The sequence below is a fragment of the Ailuropoda melanoleuca genome, chromosome 5, assembly GCF_002007445.2.
Source record: "Ailuropoda melanoleuca isolate Jingjing chromosome 5, ASM200744v2, whole genome shotgun sequence".
Classification (NCBI taxonomy): domain Eukaryota; kingdom Metazoa; phylum Chordata; class Mammalia; order Carnivora; family Ursidae; genus Ailuropoda; species Ailuropoda melanoleuca.
This window is the reverse complement of record NC_048222.1, coordinates 99,302,835-99,323,015: the sequence shown is the minus strand read 5'-3', so window position 1 is coordinate 99,323,015 and position 20,181 is coordinate 99,302,835. Positions and strand designations below refer to the sequence as shown.

General features: G+C 37.2%; 1 protein-coding gene across 4 annotated transcripts in view; it reads left to right on the top strand.

The window, feature by feature from the left end:
- The window catches only part of GLRB (glycine receptor beta), a 93,199-nt gene that overhangs the window by 12,897 nt on the left and 60,121 nt on the right, over positions 1–20,181 (top strand). Inside the window, exon 2 of one of the 4 annotated variants that reach the window (XM_034661469.1) lies at positions 19,699–19,860. The exons of the other annotated variants lie outside the window; for them this stretch is intronic. The gene's annotated coding sequence lies outside the window, so the exon portion shown is untranslated. The remainder of the gene's footprint in view (positions 1–19,698; positions 19,861–20,181) is intronic. 4 annotated transcript variants of the gene reach the window in all.

Below are 20,181 nucleotides of genomic sequence, written 5' to 3'. Positions count from 1 at the left end.
ATGAGTGGATGTGTAGTGAGTATTCCTTGGTATTGGTAGTTAGCTTTCCCTATACCGTGGCATGGTTGACAAACCGATCCAGAGGTCTAACTACAAGACTCTTAAATATCATCCAGAAATTTCGTATTCATTTGATTATAATATTTTTGGCTTAATTCTACAGATGTAGATGTTTTCGGTTATTAAGAATCTGCATTGATTTATTTTGTTTGGTGATCTAGTCTTGGCTGGGTCTTCACTATGTTTCCAATAATCCTTTTACTTGGCCCTTAGTGGCTCTATTTTTCTCTCTCTCTAATAATTGTTTCATCCCTTATCCTGAGTCTTAGCATGCAGACTTAGCTTTCACTTAAAAAAAAAAAAATGTAGTCATTGGGAGAAACTCTCCCAGCATCTCTCTGTCTTCAAGCTAAAGCTACATATAACATTACCCTTTCTTTTCTACTTTGCTTCTGACTTAACAGGAAAAGAGACTTCCTTTTGTTTAGTCCCTGTCCCATCTCTTCCACCCCTTCCTGACACCTATCTCTATTACCTTACCTTTCCTGTCCCATGTTTTCAATATGCTTTTTTTTCTTTTTTCTCCGAGGACTTACAAAAATACTGAAGGGTCTCTCAACTGAAAAAAAAAAAGTTTTTATATTCCTATTCCATTAACTTTGTTTTTTTCCCTGTGTTCATTGCTGTATGTCTTCAATTAATAGCCTACAATGGTCTATACTTTCTCAGGGATATTCATTATTTCTCCCTTCCTTTCCTTTCCTTTCCTTTCCTTCTTTCCTTTCCTTTCCTTTCCTTTCCTTTCCTTTCCTTTCCTTTCCTTTCCTTTCCTTTCCTTTTCGTGAATTTCTTTAAATTGTGAAAGCCATACATTATTGTGGTGACACATGAAACAATATGTACCACTTAGTATTCTGAATACTCAGTCTCCTCTCTAATATAACTCAGGAGTTATATTAACTCCTGTCACCACTGTACTTTTTGGTAAAGATACTTTATTCCTTTTAAGCAAATCTACTGACTTTCTTTTGAGTCCTTCTGTTACTTGATAAGAACTAGTGATTGTCCTCTACACCCTGACACACAGTCTCGTACCCCACACACCCAGCTTTTGGCTGCTAGCGCTTGACCCCTCCTGGAAGTATTTTTCTACCTCTCTGACTACAACTGATTAGCCATCTTCACTTGCTATTCCTTTTTTGTCTGTCCTGAAATACTGGCTTTTACCAGTTTTTCATTCTTGGTCCTTTCAGCTTCTTATTCATCAATTTTCCCCTGAGTAATTTCTACTTTACCTGTGGCTATTCCCACATCTTTATCTCTGCTCCTGTGAGCTCCCCATTATTATTTTCCATACCCTACTGGACCTCAGAGTTAATGTATGAACCAGCTCTTCCATCTGCATTTCCCAGCTTTGTATTCAGCCTTTCTTATTTTTTTTTTAAAGATTTTATTTATTTATTTATTTGACAGAGAGAGACAGCCAGTGAGAGAGGGAACACAAGCAGGGGGAGTGGGAGAGGAGGAAGCAGGCTCCCAGCAGAAGAGCCTGATGCGGGGCTCGATCTCATAACGCTGGGATCACGCCCTGAGCCAAAGGCGGATGCTTAACGACCCAGGCGCCCCTGTATTCAGCCTGTCATGAGAAATGGCAGAAGCATCTTTCTTCCATGAGCTGCGTCCCTGATTGTCTCATCAGTTACTTATCCTGTTGATTCTTGTTTAGAAATGACTCTTGCATCTGACTGTTTCTCCCCATCTCCACTAGCATGGTCTTTGCCAGGCTTTCATCATTTCACCTTGAATCTGTTATTGCAGTTACTAGATGCCTGAATTCCATCCTATCTTCTCCATTTTAGTTCATATTGCATGGCAGTGGCTCTCAAATGGTTGGTCTCAGCACGCCTTTATACTCTGAAGCATTGTTAAGGACACAGAGAGCTTTAGTTGATGTGAGTTATATCTACTAATACTGCCTTGTTATAAATTGAGACAAATTTTTAAAATATTTATTGACACTTAACATAAACTTATAACTTAATTCTTATGAAAATAACTATATTTTCAAAAATAAACAAAAATTGTGGGGAGAATAGCCATTGTTTTGCATTGTTGCATATCTCTTTCAGGCTGGCTTAACAGAAGATAACCAGATTCTCATATTGGCCTTGTGGTATATTGTTTTGATTAAAGTAGGTAAAAAAAATATGACCTCACACAGACATGTAATTAGAAAAGGGAAGAATATTTTACTAGCCTTTTCATAACTGTGAATATTCTTTAATGCCATGCCAAAATTTAACAAGTGATAATTTTTTAAAAGCTAGTTACAGTGTAAATTCTGAAATCAGATTAGTGAGCATTCTGTTTTCTGTTGCACTAAAATCCACTGGTTTTACACGTTTTTTAGACTTTCTTTTATTACTATTCATGTTTTTTTTAGTGTCTTAATTATTGAACAATTTAATTTCTGCTCTTTTTTCTAGTTTTATTGAGATATAATTGACCTATAACATTGTATTAGTGCAAGGTGTACAATATAATGATTTGATATAGGTAAATATGGTGAAAGGATTACAATAAGTTTAGTTAACATCCATCAAACCTCACAAAGTTCCACATTTTTTTTCTTGTGATGAGAACTTCTAAGATTCACTGTCTCAGCAACTTTCAAATATACAGTATAGTCTTGTTAAGTTATAGAGAATGGCTCTTTTGCCCAAACATGATTTTATAGCGTCCTGCATTGGTCATTAGGAAATATTGGTTTGCTGGGTTTTACAAATGTTGACACATTTCATTACAGAATATCAAAAAATCACATCCATTTAATTTCACTTCTGATCTCATCAGAAAGTCCATTAAGTATTGGAAAGCTGTCAAGGTCATGGTGATGAATATTGTTTTCTAAAATTCCAGTTTTTGTGTGAAAATTTACATTATTTTATTGGCAACAAATGCTATGCTCTTTGTAGTTTTTGTTGAAGTTACAAGCTCTCTTGATTTGCTGTTGAAAAGTTATTTGCTAAATATCAAAGACTAAACTACCGTAGTCTTTCCGTGGTGTTCCTTGAAAATGGTGTTCCATGAAAATATCTAGTTTAGCTAGAACATCAGTCACCCAAGTGCTTTTCATGGAAACAGATAGTATAGTTTTTTGTGCAGCAAAAGTGCTGTATGGGTACTTCCCATTTTTTTCACACAGAATATTAAGACAATGTGGATTTTGGGGTGAGTGGGTGGCTCAGTTGTTAAGTGTCTTCCTTCGGCTCAGATCATGATCCCAGGGTCCTGGGATTGAGTCCCGCATCGGGCTCCCTGCTTATAGGAGAGTCTGCTTCTCCCTCTCCCACTCCTCCTACTTATGTTCCTTCTCTCACTGTGTTTCTGCCTGTCAAATAAATAAAATCTTAAAAAAAAATTTAAAAAGACAATGTGGATTTAATTTCAAAATTCAATAAACTGAACATTTTTTTACCACTCCTTTAAGAACATACTTATGAACACTTATTTTTTAAATTATTTATTTCTTTAATTACTGCCAGCATGCAATAGTAAAGAATACAATGACTATTAGTACATATTAATATTATTTTCTTGATTTGTGCACCAGCAGTTTTATCCACCATTGGTTTTGCACCATCAGTGCAAATGTCAGTATTGTGAAACAAAATAAATAATATTTTTAAATTATTATTATTATTATTATTATGAAAATAGTTTTGACTCTGTGGACCACCAGAAAAGTTCTTGGGTACCTTCAGGTCTTAGTGGACTACACTTTGAGAACTACTGTTTTAGAGTGTCAGCAGATTTGTGATGCTCAGTGTATCTCCAGTCATTTATTTCTCTCTCTTTTTTAAAAGATTTATTTGAGAGAGAGAGAGAGACAGAGAGAGAGAGAGAGAGAGCGTGAGGGGGAGGGGCAGAGAGAGAGTGAGAGAGAGAATCTCCAGCAGACTCCCTGCCGAGTGAGGAGCCCCACGCAGGGCTCCACCCCAGGACCCTGAGATCATGACCTGAGCCAAAATCAAGAGTCAGATGCTTAACTGACTGAGCCACCCAGGCACCCCTTTCTCTTTCCACTTCCACTTCCCACTGCCAGCATGCTCCTGGTTGCTGAACTTCTCAGTGGTCCAGATCCCTCTGTGAGTTTGTACTGTTGTTCATACTGTAACCACCTCCTCAAATTTGCCCTCGTCCTCTCCCTTTTACCTGTTATATGCCTTCTTATCCCTCCAGCCCCAGTTCAAAAGTCACCCACTCTAAGAAAGCCCTCCTCTATACACAATTAAATAATTAAGAAATACGATTAATAATGACAAATTTGAAGTGAAATTAGTTGAGTTAAAGAGGAAGAAGAATTGGATTGAAGTTCCAGAGAATTGGGACTCATCGTGTGTCCTCAGATAAGTCACCTTGGATCTTAATAATCCTGATCTGTAAAATGAAGGAATTAGCAATATGATTTATGAATTTCTCACAGTAACTGGGCGAAAAGATTATTTGGAATTTTAACCTGTGGAAACATTGTTGTCCCGAGTCAGAAGACCTTAGTTCTGTTCTAGAACACATTAGTACATTTGTGACCTTGAATGAGCAATTGTTTTGCCTCTCCAGTCCTCAATTTTCTCATCTGTAAGTTGGAAATAATAATCTCTACCTATTTCACAGAGCTTCTCTGAAGGTATAATTTGAAATTTATATGAAAGTATTTTCTGAACTGTAAAAATGTTACAAAGTGGATTACCTATGTTTGTGTATTATGGAACCCTTTTAAGGGGTTCAAAGGAATTTTGCATATTTTATATTATTCTTGGTCTCATTCTGCCATCATTACTCAGGCAGAAAAGCTAATCATGGTGAAAATATCTGGGTAACTTGATTAGATGTAGCTTTTTCATAGATTCAGGATGCTAGGACTTGAGTGAATACAGTTGTGGCACACTCTTAATGCAAGGGTAGGCACCATGTGCTTGACATATGGCCCCATTTAATACAGTGCCTCTAGCAGGCACACCATTCACCCTCTATATATGAAAAGTTTGTGTTGTGGAGCATGTTTATGTAGCTTTCTTAAGGTCATAAGGTTAGCAGTGTTCTAGTTATCTAATCCAGGTGGGTACTTTAGGCCAATTTTTTGCTCATACAGCACACCATAGTCCATCCTGTTTATTTGGAAGGTAAGAAAACCAAGGTCAATGTCTTTCTTAAGGGCATACCACTGTCTAGGAGCTGGGAGTAAAACTTAGGTCATCTGATTCTCAGTCCAAGTTTTTTTATTAGCTTTCTTCCCAGTTTGTATTTATTTAGTCGTTACTTTCACCAATAAGAACTCATTTTTCTTTATCTTGATTTCAGTTTTCATTTGTATATTTTTATCATTTTCAAATAATATATTAGGTTTACTTGTGGGCTTTTACTGAGATTTAAAACTCATTGAAGTTCTATCTAAATAACAGAACGTCAGTTTCTCAGTACATAGTCTTACAGTCTTCCTGTTCACTGATGTGTGTTCCACCACATAAAAACTAGTCATTAGTTTCATTAATGGTATTCAATTTGGATGTTAGTTACCAATAGAGTTTTGTAAATAAGAAGTCATTCTGAGCTACTATTATCAGGAAACAGTATATGATACATTCTTTCTCCAAACTGCATATACTCATACAATAAGATCTACGAAGGAAATGAAGCATAAAACACACAGTTCTCTTTGGCTATGCTTTCAAGACATAAAAAGCAATAGTCCGATTCTTGGGAGATAAAAAAGGGAATTATCATTTAGTGACCATAACAAATTTGGACACATGCATTTACCCCCTTTCATATAGAATATTAGAGAATTTTGGTTTTAATCAGTAATTCTAGTATCATCTTTTAGTTGCTTCGTACAATCAGTCTCTCTTTTCATGTATGTATATATGCAGTTTTTTGTGTCTGTCACGTGGGTGTATACACAAACACAATTAAACACAAAAGTTGTTTTTGCGTGTATTGTTTTAAACATTCCAAAGTGTAATATGCATACAGAGAAATGCACTAATCGTAAGTATACAGCTTAATGAGTTTACATTTAACCACGTAACCAGCACTCAGATCTAGAGACAGAAGATTACTGAAACCTTAGAAGCCACATCATGTCCTCTTCCAATTACTCGCTGCCTTCTTGAAGATTACGGTATATTAAACTTGTCTAATTTTCAACTACATCTAAATGGAATAATCCAGTAAACATCTTTAATGAGTACATTATTTTGTTCATTTTATCTGTGAGATTCATCTGCAATGACTGTCATTGCTGCATAGTATTCTGTTATATGAATCACTACACTTGATTCTTCTAGTCTACTGTGGAGACTTCGGGTTGTTTCCAAATGCACAGACACACACAACAATAAAGACTTTTACTGAGGACATGTAAAGAATTGAAATTATTAAGAAAAAGGCAGGCAACCTAATTGAAAATGACTTAAAGTCTATAGCTAAAAGGCCAATAAGCATCTTCACTAGTCATTAAGGAAATGCGAATTAAAGCCACAATGGGATACTATTACACATCCATTAGAATGGCTAAAATTAAAAAAAAAAAAAAAAGAGGGAAGTATCCAAGTATTAGTGAGGATGTGAACTACAACTCTCATACGCTGTTGGTGAAAAGTTCAGATTGGCATAAGTACTAGGTAAATAACTTGACAGCATCTAAAAAACCCCCCGAAAATTCATATTCCCTATCACCCAGCCATTCTGTTCCTACGTATATACTTAGTGGGAATGTGTACTTGTTTACCAAAAGATATGTACAAGAATGTTCATAGAAATAGTATATGTAATTACCAAAAGTATAATTCATTTTTTAAGTTTGGGTGGGTTTTTTTGATTCAAAAAATTCAAATTTTTAGACTAAAATATTTAGCATTGCATCAGGAATTAGAACTTTGGTAATACTAATATAGATTGAGTTGTCTAGAATAAGAATTATGTGAAAAAGTTAAAATAGACATTTGGAACTGTGTTTAAATTATCCAAGATAAAGATTGACTCCTGTAAGTTATTTCTGGAAATGTGCATTTTCTTGCTTACCAAAATTAGGTAGGTATAGTCAATTATGGCTTATCATTGGAATGGAAGGGAGTTGTCCTATAGGTAGCTTTAAAAAAAAGGCTCAGAGGCACCTGGGTGGTGCAGTCAAGTGACTGACTCTTGGTTTGGGCTCAGGTTCTGATCTCAGGGTTGTGAGATCAAGCCCCAAGTCAGGCCCCATGCTTGGCAGGGAGTGTGCTAGGGATTCTCTCTCCCACTCTTGCTTTCTCTCTCTCTCTCAAATACATCTTTAAAAATAAATAATAAATAGAGCCCAAAGCAGGGCTTGATCTCGACCCTGAGATCATAACCTGAGCTGAAACAAAGTATTGGACCCTTAACCGACTGAGCCTCCCAGGTGCCCCAAAACTTGTTTAAACATTGATCTTAAAAACAGATTATTTTTCAAAATAAATAAATAAATAAATAAGTACATAAATGGCAAAATCATTACTATTTTGAGTGCGTTTATATTATTTCACAATTCTTAATGCAAATTTTCATTTTTTTTGTAGGTCACTGTAAGGGTGATTTCCATGGTTTGGGTGTGCACAACGGAAAGCATGAAGTTTTTTCATTTACTGAGAGGTCTATCAAAGACTACATTAAGAGTAGATAGATAGGAAGTGAGGGGAAATTGGGCGTTTGGTCTTGGTCATAACAGTTTGGGGGTCTCTTAATAGACTTTGAAGAGGAAATGTCCAATAAGCCGTTGAATATTGAGTCAGAAATTCCGGGGAATGGTGCGGTCTGGAGGTATAAATTTGCGAGTTGTAAATGAATGAAGTGGGTGAGGTCACTTAGAAGGTGACTTAGGAAAGTAAAAAAAGAAATGACTGGTTGAAGCTGAAGAAATGAGGAACAACAGGCAAAGGAGAATGGGAAGGAGCAGCTGGTGAAAGTAAGATTGGAATTAAAGGCCATGCCTTTTACTTAGAACTCAAGCCAAGAAAATCTTTCAAGAAGGTGGGTTTGGAGCAACAATGTCAAGTACTGCTGTTAGCTCAAGAGAGGTGAGCATTGAGTATTGGTCATTGCATTTGACAACATCACTGACCTTGATAAGACTTGTTTCTTTAGATGGTTACAGAATCTTGCTACATTGAATTTAAAAGACATCAGCCAAGAAATGGGGACTGAAATTATTAAAATTCTTCTGAGGACTTTTGATGTAAAAGGACGCAGAGTAATAATGAGCTATAGTCAGAGGGAATGTAGGGTCAAGAGGAAGGTTTTTACAGATGGGGGATAATAAAGCATATTTATAAGGTGGTGAAAAGGTTCTGGTAGAGAGAGAAAGCTCGTGATGCAGGAGAGCGGGGACAGTTACCAGAGTTATTCCACAATGGCAGAAACTCACAGAGAAGTGGAAAATGTAACCTTGAGTAGCATTTTTATCTTTTTTTCCAGCTTGTCTATGAGGTTCACAATGATAGAAGAAAATTAGACAAACAGTTGTTTTGCTTAAAAGTCCTGTTACTCTGGGAAGCATAAAAAAGGGCTTCGTCTGGTATCAGCATATTGCACCTACTATCCTTGCCATTTATTCTGGGCTAAGACACAGATACCAAAACAAAATCTTCTGATAGACAGCAGAGCATCAACTATATTTCTCTTAAGTCTCCATTCCATAACCATGCAGGATCTGTGAACTTGTGCAGGTTTTAATTGACAGATACTCCTGTGCCATGCGCCATGCACTAGATCACTGGTTATGGTTCATTGATCTGTCTCTGTGGGTTCCAGAAGATTAGTTTGCAGAGCTGCAGATTGTTTTCTTTCAATATACTTGTTTGTTTGTCTTTGGAGTCCCGTTTCTAAGCTGTATTGCACAAATTGCCTTTCAATAGTGTGTGCAATTTTAGGAAAAAACCCACTTGAGCAGGAATATTAATTCAGACTTTCTTATGGATCACAGTGACCTTGTAGGGGAATAAATAGAATTTATAAGACTTGAACTGCTGCTATCTTTTACATATTAATCTAAACTCTTCATATTAAATGAAAGTAGAGGTGGTATATTTGAAATAAAGGTTTTTTTGAGCTCTTCCTATAGAAATGGCCAATTGTTGATTCAACTATTAATTAGGACAAAATATTTTTATTTAATTAGAAAGCCAAGTTATTAAAATTCTAATTAGTAATTCCATAATTCTTAAATCTTAGCTCATGTGAAAATTCTTAAATCTCTACTTCAAAAAGTCTGCCTATCTATATCAATTCATAATCACCTTCTGTGTTTGAAAGTCTTTTAGGCTTATGTTATTATGTCTTGCCAGAATCCAAAATATAGCGATCATAATTGATTATTTGATATTAAGGAGCATCTTAATTACTTATATTTAATTTTAAGTAAATATTAACATTTACGTTATTAATTAAATAAGTAATGTATAATTACTTACATTTCCTGTTAGAAAGGACCACTAAGAGCAGCTAAAACTTAACTTAGTATATCAGGAAGTTGAAGTAGGATTCTTTCTGACTCAGTTTTGGCTGAAGCTCCAAAGGCCAAGAACAAAATGATAGATGCCTTGATGGCCTTAGTGCGTTAAGATTGAAGAGACCAGGTGGGAGAAATTTTTTGGAGAAAGTTGCAGGACCCAGTGGCATTTTCTATACCCTCTGCCATTGGAGATGGGAGGAAAATGTTCTTCCTCATTCTCAAACCTAGTGAGAGGCAGAACCATGTCTGTCCTCGTATTTTGGGGGTCTCATAGTAGACTGGCATCTGACTCACATCAGAGAAGCCAAGGGCATGGCTGCGACTCTTGGCTAGAGGAGATACAGCAGAGAGAAGAGCGCTACCGTGACATGGAGATTCGCTTTCTTGCTTGTCAGGAAAAAGAGCACTTGAGTACTCACCATGCTCAGGTGTTGGTCATATGGGAGAAAATAAGAGAAGTAGACAGTGACAGAGGGAGAGCAAAGCGAGAAAGAACGTGCCGGCTTGACGTTTAAAACCAAGGAACTTTGCCCCAAAGGGCCTGGGAGGGTGATGGAACCCCAGTAGTGTGCCTGTGATGCGTGGACTGTAGAAAACCTGCGGTGAAGGTTGGAATCAGGAGTTGCCAGTTGAAGAAAAGCCATGGCCAATTCATGGTCATTGAAATGAGAGGTTCTTTAAGACAGGATTTTGAGAGACCCACAAAGATGCTGTAAACGAACAAGGCAGGAAAACAGAGCAAAAGCTAGTCCTGCTCACAGCTCCTTTCTGAGGAAGACTTGACTAGGGGAGGGAGGGGGTGTCATTTTTTAATCCAGCGTAAGATTTTTTTTTTTTAAGATTTTATTTATTTATTTGACAGAGACAGAGACAGCCAGCGAGAGAGGGAACACAAGCAGGGGGAGTGGGAGAGGAAGAAGCAGGCTCATATCGGAAGAGCCTGATGTGGGGCTTGATCCCATAACGCCAGGATCACGCCCTGAGCCAAAGGCAGGCGCTTAACCGCTGTGCCACTCGGGTGCCCCAGGATTTTTATTATTACCAGGGACTGGGCATCTGAATTATAAAAGTGGCAATTCTAGTGGGACTGAAAGTGCCAGTGGAGACTTTTATTATCCAAGAGTGACTATAAATGTTAGGAGATCTGCTGGAGATTCATCTGAGGACTAGCTCACAGAGTGAGTTTGGATGGGTGTAGGGTTTAAAGAATTTTTTTTTTTTTTTTTTTTTTTTTTGTAATTGAGTCTTCTAGAGTCCAGCTCATTCAAAAAAGAGTTACTTTGGTTTCCAAACAGTGGTTGATAAGAACAAAAAAAGGCTTATCTTTCATCATCCAGATGTCACCACGTAGTGCGAGGAAGCAGTTCATCTCACCGAAGGACATACTCGTTGCCTTTGTACCTGGTGGTGGGATTTTTGTCTGGGGCACTTATCTTTGTTTAGATGTGTGTGCCTGCGGATGTTTTAATGAAGATATAAGTCAAAAGAGATAGTTTTCTGGTCTCTATCTCACAAATAATCTTATACCTTAGAAATGCTGCAAAGGGAAGCCTCAAAGAGTAGGTACAGCAGAAACGGGATCAATAGTGGTGGCTTTTCAGCAGTTCGCTCAGCTCAGTCCTGAGTAGCAGAAGCCCCTTTATGCAAAGGCTCGGCGGTATCTCTTGGAGCTCTTTACTCTAAAGGGCTATGAAGCTTAAATCGTTTGTTTCAGTTCCCAGTTTCTGCTCTGGCCTCTCTTAATATCTTGTTTTTAAGTTTTGGTTTGTAGTGGCAAGAAAATGACTTCCTTTTACTAGCTCAGTACCATAATTTTCTAGAGAGCAGAAATAGAGTACTGATTTGGAAAATAAGATACATGAATTTGCAGTGTGTGTCTATGTAAGAAATCAGAATATTCTACATATTTACTTAACCAAACCATATATTGATAGATTTCAACTGGTTTGGACTCCACTATTTTTTTTTCCCCCTGACTGGGTTGTCTTATTTTGTAACAGATTTCTCTTCCTTCGCCTATGACACAAAATAAGTTACTGTGAATTAATATATAACACAAAATATAAGGCACTATTCTAAGCTCTTCACTTAAATTGCCTGAAAACAGGTCTTTTATGAAGAAATGATTTTCCAGGATTATTAGCCTCTGTGCCTCAGTTAGTTCATCTGTAAGCAGGGCTAATAATCCTGGAAAATCACTTCACTCAACATCATCATATCTGCAAGATTTCATTTGTGTGCTGGCTATAGCAATAGTACTTTCCTCCTCATTGCTGTGTTGTATTTAATCATCTTGAATATACTATCTTTGTATATTTGTCTGCTTTACTGTCAAATGAAAAACAAATTGGAACTTAAGTAAAGGTTTGATTTGAAAGGATTGTTGCAATAGAGAGAATGCTCTGACTTTAAGATCTATAAGCATCTCAAGGTCAGGCAGAAGGGGCTTCTCCTTTATAGGAGTAAATGAGGCTAGAAGGAACCAGATGTTGGGGAGTGCAGTGAGCAGGTGGCAACATTGGACAATTTTTCTTTGCCACAAGCCAGTTCTTGAGGAAGCCCGTTAAGGAGGGTTTGTTCTGCTTTCCAAGAGACTTCTTAATCTCAGGGGCATGAGAACATTGAGGGCCCTATGGGGAGGAGAGAAGCCTAATCCAAGTTTGTTCAAATGAAGTTGCCAGGCATCTAGTTCAGATTGGTCAGTTCAGGTTGGACAGTTCAGATTGGACAAACAGTTCAGGTACTCATTTAGAGACAAAAAAGGGGAGTTTAGAGGGTTTCTGGTCTTGTCATAGGCAAACAAGGGGTTAACCATGAGTCTTACCAGATCATCTGGGGACAGGATCTTTGCAGTAAGGTGCTTCCCAGAATTCTAAAGGGTGAAGGTATTTCTTAATGTCCCAGTATTCCAGGAATTCAGGTAAAGTTTGAATATTACTGTTACTACTGTTGAACATTCATAATGCTTCTACTTTGGGGTCATTATTATTTGGGTTTATTAAGGGTGTTATGAATATTTTTATACATGCATTTTGGTGGACACAAGCATATACCTAAAAGTGAAATTTCTTTATCAGAGGCTATGCGTATGTTGAACTTTGGAAGATATGGACAGTTATTCAACTAGACTTCATCATTAATGTATGAGAGTTCCAGCTGCTCCATGTTCATGTCCAAAGTTGATATTATTAACGTTAACTTGAATTTTAGCCATCTAGTATAGGTATAATGATACTGCAATGTGATTTTAATTTGCATTTCCCCAGTGATTAATATTGTTGAGTATCTTTTCATACATATATTGGATTTTTAGCTACCCTCTTTTGCAAAGTGCCCAAGTGTTCGCACACTTAACTTTTTTTTTTTTTTCTGATTGGCATGTGGAAGTTCTTCATACATTCTAGATAGGATTCTCTGTCACATGCATGTACTGCAGATCTCTTCTCCAGTCTTTGTCATGCATTTTCAATTTCTTAATCGTAACTTTTGATGACTTGAAGTACTTATTTTGAATGAGCTCTGATTTATGTTATTGTTAATGCTTTTGTGTGTGTGTGTTTTAACTTTTGCTTTGTTCCAAGGTCATGAAGATAGTCTATCCTGTCCCCGCCCCGCCCCAGGAGCCTTATTGTTTTATGTTTCACATTTAGTTGTGTAATCCACTTCAGTTCATTTTTTGTATATGATGTGCGGTAGGGTCAAGACTCATTTTTAAAATAGGCATATTGGTTAATGCAGCACATTTATTGAAGAAGCCATCTTTTCTCTGTTTTTCAAATAATAGCTGTACAAATAGTTCAATAATCAGCCATTTGATTCAGTTAAAAAAAAAGCCAACTAATTTTTGACTTTTTTCTTACATTCGATTGAGCAATAATTCATTCAAAACTTACTATATGTATATCTACAGTATAGATCTTCTTTAGGAGGGCTTGTCAATAGAAATTGTGTTTTTAGATTTTTTCATCTTATTGTGGTAAGAACGCTTAATATACCATGTAGCCCTCATAACAGATTTTTGTGTGTAATATGGTATTATTAGGTATAGACAGTATTAAACAGCAGATCTCTAGAACTTACTCATTTTGCATAATTGAATTTTACCTTTGGATTAGCAACTGGTCATTTCTTCTCGCTGCAGCCAACCATCATTTTCTTCTTTGCTTCTCTGAGTGTGACTACTCTAGATACCTCACATGAGTGGAATCATGCAGTATTTATGCTTCTGTGACTGGCTTAATGACCAACTTAGCATAATGACCTCAAGGTTCATCCCTGTTTCATGTTGCAGGATTTCCTTCTCTTTAAAGGCTGGATAGGGGCATCTGAGTGGCTCAGTTGGTTAAGCATCTGCCTTCGGCTCAGGTCATGATCCCAGGGTCCTGGGATAGAGTCCCCAAATTGGGCTCCCTGCTCTGCAGGGAGCCTGCTTCTCCTTCTGCCTGCTGCTCCCCCCACTTGTGCTCTCTCTCTCCTACAAATAAATAAATAAAATATTTGAAAAATAAAGGCTGGATGGTACTTGATTGTATGTATATACCAGAATTTTTTGTCTGTTCATCTGTCAGTGGGCATTGTGGCTACTGTGAATGCAGTGACTGGGCGTGCAGAGACAGGGAAGACCTGGGTTTCTAGCCCAGTCACTGTGCAGCAAGGTGGAGGCGGAGGTGGAGGTGGGGCTGTGGTGAGTGCTGCTTGTTGGGACAGCTGCTCTGGTCTCTGTCGTCCCCAGGGACTAGCCTGTATACTGGGTTCCATCATTCCCCCAGATGGGTGAGAAAGGAGCTGGTCCCCAGGGTAGCACCCAGCAAAGCTGGGATATTAGATGTGAGGTCTGACTCTTCCCTCCTCAGGGGGAAGCTGCGGGCTGAAGACACCTCTGGATGGTATTACACTGTGCTGTGCTAGGGTGGGGATTGTGGCGAGAGGGTGTCTCCCCTTTTCCAACTAGTTTCATTGCACCTGCTTGTGTATAGAAGCCTCTCAACTAGCTTTTGGATTTCTGACAAGAGAATTGATCTGTGTGTTGCTGCTGAGTTGGTAGGTCTGTGAGGGGAAGGAGACCCCATTTCCTACCGTACCACTCAATACTCGGCCCACTCCAGTCTGGCTCCTGTCTCTCTCAGCTGAGAAGCAGCTCTCCTTTTGCTAAATCCCATGGGGAGATTTCATTCTTCACCTTAATCTCTCAGTGGCATTTGGTCCCATTAACCAATCCTTCCATAAAATATTCTCTCTCCTTAAGTTCTGTTGCCACCACACACTTCTGGATTTCCTCCTTCCTCTTGAGCAGTTTATTCTTTGTCTTAATCATTGGTTTATCTTCCTCCATCTGCTCATTAAATGTTGGACTTCCTCAGTTTTTAATTCCATATTCTCTCACTGTAAACTCTCTTTTCTAACAAGTGATTCATCTGACCATTAGAATCATCTGAGGAGCTTCTAAAATCCTGATGCTTGGACTTCATCCCAAACTATTTAAATCTGGGGTGGGACTAGGCATCAGTAGTTTGCAGAGTTTCTTAAGTGAATTCAGTGCCCAGCAAAGCTGAGAATCACTAGACAAATCGTTCTCAACACACAATTTTAAATACTACTTTTTCATCAGAACAACCATCATTTGTGTTTGAGTCTTAAATACATAACCAGCACATTGTATCATGCTTGGCATACAGAAAATGCTCAAAAACTTTGTTAAATGAATTCAAGGAATGACTAAAGTCAGGGAAATATTTAGCATATAGAGATAATTGAGTGATAGTTATGTTTTTATTGTTCTTTAAGGAATTGTATTATTTAGTTGATGTTGTAGGTTGAGTTCTCTAAGATGGACTGTGAGTTAAAGATTTCCATGCAGAAAGAGAACTGCTTTTGGAACAACACTCCTTGGGATCGGGGAAGCAGGTTCAAACACAGGAACAGTGCAGTTGCACCTGCGGCATGGATGTGATGCTACAGGGAGCTCTGAAGCTGGGGTGATCTTTCAAGGTTGTCTCAACCAGTAGGAAGTCTTTGGGTATCAGTTGCCTCCAGGGCAAAACACCTTCCTTCAGCTGAAGGCTCTTCCAGAAATGACCCAGCTCAGAGCCTGAAGCAGCCAGCATTCCTGGCAGGAGACTCAGTTTCGAAGGGGCCCTGGGAGGATATGACACCACAGCATCCACTATTAGTAGAACCAAATTAGCAACCGAGGGGGGTCTTACAGATCACCTTACTTAGACCTTGGATTTCAAGGTGAGTATACCGAGGCTCAGAGAGGGATTTGCCCAATGTTATGTAGGAACCTTATAGTCTGTCTGGATCTAGAATGCTAGTCTCTTTACTCTTAGACAAGTATTTCTTCAGTTATATCCACACTTTATTACGTGTGTGTGAGTGTGGGATTTATCTTATCACCATTTCTGTTAGGCCAGAAGGGAAACATTTTATATTTATCTCTGTATGGAAACAGAAAATTGAGAAAAGAGAAGTACAGTTGTAGCTGTAGTTAGTAGTAGGGTTAGAGGTATTACTATGGATTCATGTTGCTAGGCCAGGATGTGGTGCTCTTTCTGCAGAGCACGGGAAGTAATTGCTCAGTGAGTGTTTTGAGGTTCAAGTTTGCTTCCTTATGTTATGAGTTTTGTATCAAATTAGTTAACCAATAAGAAGTAATGAGAATGATAAAGTTTTACACTGAGAAACATACCATGTCAGTAGACCATCCTTGTAGTATTCATAGGATGAGTAGTCTCACATGTGATAGGAAGTTAAAAAAGACCACAGCCTCTGATGAGATTAGGAAGTCGCTGGTATCCAAGATCCAGCATCTCTGCAAATAGATGTTTCAACTTTGTGAAAAATGTTTTCCTTTGAGCCATGGGTGATGTAATTGCATAATTGACAGTAGACAAGATTTGAAAATGTTTCCACAGGATCCAACAGTTCCTTAAGCCCAGTTGAGGGATAAATAAAATGATTGCTGTGAAACACTGTTCTTAATTATGATTCTTGGCTTGTAATAGCATAGTAGACTTTGCCACACACAGGCACACATACCCATAAACACATTCTTTTCAAATAAATATAAACTAATTAAACTCAACTAATCATGTAAAAGGTATCACTCACTGTATTCATAAACCTCTGTTCACAGTTTAATCTCTGAAAACAGAATGGAAAATAAATATAGAAGCTGTCAAGAGCAGTAATAATAAGTTATACTGTAATTAAGAAATTACAAAACAAATAAAACCCTCTATAATAACCTTGCAGTTATCTGGATTCATACATAACTACCGACTTAATTTATTACCCGAATATATAGTGTTTCTCTGTCTTTTTATGTCTGTCTGATTATCTAGAAGAGTATTTTCACTGCTCTAAAAATCCTCTGTGCTCTGCCTATTAATCCCCCCCCCAGCAACCTTTTTTACTGTCTCCATAGTTTTACCCTTTTCCACAATGTCATATAGTTGGAATCATCACATAGTAGCCTTTTCATATTGTCTTCTTTCATTTAGTAATATGTACTTCTGGTTCCTCTATGTCTTTTCATGGCTTGATCATTTATTTTTAGCGCTGAATAATATTCTATTGTCTGGATGTACCACAATTTATTTATCCATTCATCTACTAAAAGGCATCTTGGTTGTTTCCAAGTTTGGCAATTATGAATAAAGCTGTTATAAACATTTGTGTGCAGGTTTGTTTGTGTAGATGTTAAGTTTTTCTATCCTTTGGGTAAATACCGAGGAGTGAGATTGCTGGCTTGTATGGTGAGAGTATGTTTAGTTTTGTAAGAAATTGCCACCCTGTCTTTCATTTTGCATTCCCACCAGAAATGTATCAGAGTTCCTGTTGTTCCCTATCTTCATTTGCATTTGGTGGTGTCAGTGTTGTAGATTTGGGCCATCATGATAGGTGTATAATGGTATTTCATTGTTGTTTTAATTTGCATTTCTCTGTGCCATATGATGTGGAGCCTCTTTCCACAGGCTTATTTGCCATCTGTATATCTTCTTTGGTGAGGTATCTGTGAAGGTCTTTTGCCCTCTGCTCTTTTTTGCCCCTCAAATAAACTTTTTATCTTAGAATGCCTTTAGAGTTACAGAAAATTTGCCAAAATATAGAGTTCACAAATACTCTGCTCCTAGTTTCTCCGATTATTAACATCTTGTATTAGTATGATACCTTTTTTTATAATTAAAGAGCCAATGTTGATATGCTGTTATTAACTAAAGTCCATGCTTTATTCAGGTTTCCTTAGTTCTTACCCAATGTCCTTTTTCTGTTCCCAGATCCCATTCAGTATATTTTATTACATCTAGTCTTCATGTCTCTTTAGGCTCCTGTTGGCTGTGACAGTTTTTCAGACCTTCCTTTTTTTACACGATCATGACGGTTTTGAGGAGTAGTAGGCAGGTATTTTGTAAAATGTCACTCTACTGGGATTTGTCTGATGTTTTTCTCAGGATTAGACTGGAGTTATGTGTTTTGGGGAGGAAGGTCACAGGATTCAATGCCATTCTCATCTCATTTTATTAAGGGTACGTAAAATCAACAGGACTTAACACTATTGAGGTTAACCTTGATCATCTGGCTAAGGATGTCAGGTTTCTCTGCCCACTCTTTTCCCCCTTCCCATCCTATACTCTTTGGAAGGCAGTCACTATGCACAGCTCACGCTAAGGAGTGCAGAGTTATGCTCCACCAGCTGAGAATAGAGGATCTATTTGAAATTCCAATTATTTGGAATTCTGCATGGGAAATTGTCTATTCTCCTTCATTTATTTATTTATTTAATCATTTACTTGTTTCTATATGGACTCATGGATTTTTATTTTATACTTTGGAATATAACCCAATATGACTTTATTTAATTAAATCATTTAGATTTGAGCATTTGGGAAATCTTTCCCATTGGCTTCTGTGTCCCTTTGACACACTCTCATCATTTTTTTTTTTGAGCTTACTTTCAGTCACTACAAGATATCAGATTTTTTTTTTTTATTCTCTTTTCCTCTCATTTTAGATGAAGATACCAGTGTTTGTTTCCACGAAGGAGAATTTCTACAACCTGAGGTGTTCAGGTCCAGAGCCCCTCAGCGTTGTATACTTTGTGTGCATTTTTCATGGGAGGACATAGATTGTACCAGATTCTTAGTGTTGCCCATTACCTAAAAAGAGTAAAAAATCACTGCCCTACTGTAAAGAGGAGAAATAACACAACCTACACATTTTACATACCTTGCTCTTTCCTTACTGCTTTGTGCTTGCCTCAGTTCATGTCCGGTTGGCGGCTTTGCAGCTCCCACACCCAGATTCCTCATGCTGGCATATGCCAGACTGCTTTCAGGTCTGAAAAAAACTTTGACCATTGTTGTTGCATTTATAACTCTAAAAACAAAAGCATCCCTTTGGACTCAGATTCCTGATTGGAGGGAAGATGTTCAGTTAATATGTTCATACACACCAGTTTTGATATTGAACTGTGTAGTGTGGTCACTAAAGGGTCATGTAAAAATAAGATGTTCTACAGTTAATGGAAAACTGAGTTTCCCTTTGGAAAGAAATTTCTGGATTTTTCCTTTAGTGCTGGAAAACATTACGTCATCCAGCTATACAGCCTGATACATTCCTCGCATAACTTCACATATTAGTAATGACATTGGTTCAAGTTTAGGCAAGTGAACAAAAGAAGACTGGTTGTAAAAAGGCTTTTGATATAAAACGTTATTTTCTCTAGTCATTTGATCACTTTGTCTGAGTAAAGTAAGTTATTTTCTTAAATTAATATCATATTTCTATGGAATAAATCCTGTTGTGTCATAACAGAATTGTTGATAGATTTCTTGAAATAAAACAAAATGGCATAGTCAAATGGATAAGATATTGGACTGAGAATCAGAGTATAAAGACTAACAATGACACATGTAGCGTGTGACCTAATTAAATGTATTTAACTCTTCCTATTCTTGCTTGTTTTGTGTAAATAGTACTAGTCACTTTCCCAAATTACAAGGTTTATATAGTAAAGCATAGACAGAGGAAAAAATGCAAATTATTTCAGCTCTTTGGCAGAAAGTGCTGTAGCTTCTAGACTCTTAAAATGTATTTTAACATGTAGGGATGACTTTAATGTTATTTTAGTATGACTGAGCTAAACAAATGATTTCTATTGTTTTCAGGTAAGAAAAACCCCTGAATTCATGCATGTGAATATGAACTATATGGGATTTCACTTAAATTTTAAAATGTCTTTGAAGTTCTTCATACAGAAAGATGAACTGTTAACTGAATATTCATATCAGGTTAACTACAACAGACATTGAAAAAATATATTGATACAAGTAAGAATAAAAGAAAGGGGCTATAATGTATTTGAAATATAACTTTTTTATTAATTTGAGGAGATTTTTGTTAGCTGACATTGATTTTTTATTGCTGTTAATAACCAAGAATTTTTGTTGTTTTGTTTATTTTTTGGTTTTTGGGGGGGTTGTTTTNAACTTTTTTATTAATTTGAGGAGATTTTTGTTAGCTGACATTGATTTTTTATTGCTGTTAATAACCAAGAATTTTTGTTGTTTTGTTTATTTTTTGGTTTTTGGGGGGGTTGTTTTGTTTTTGGGGTAATTTTTTGTTTTTTGTTTTGTTTTTCTTTTTTTTTT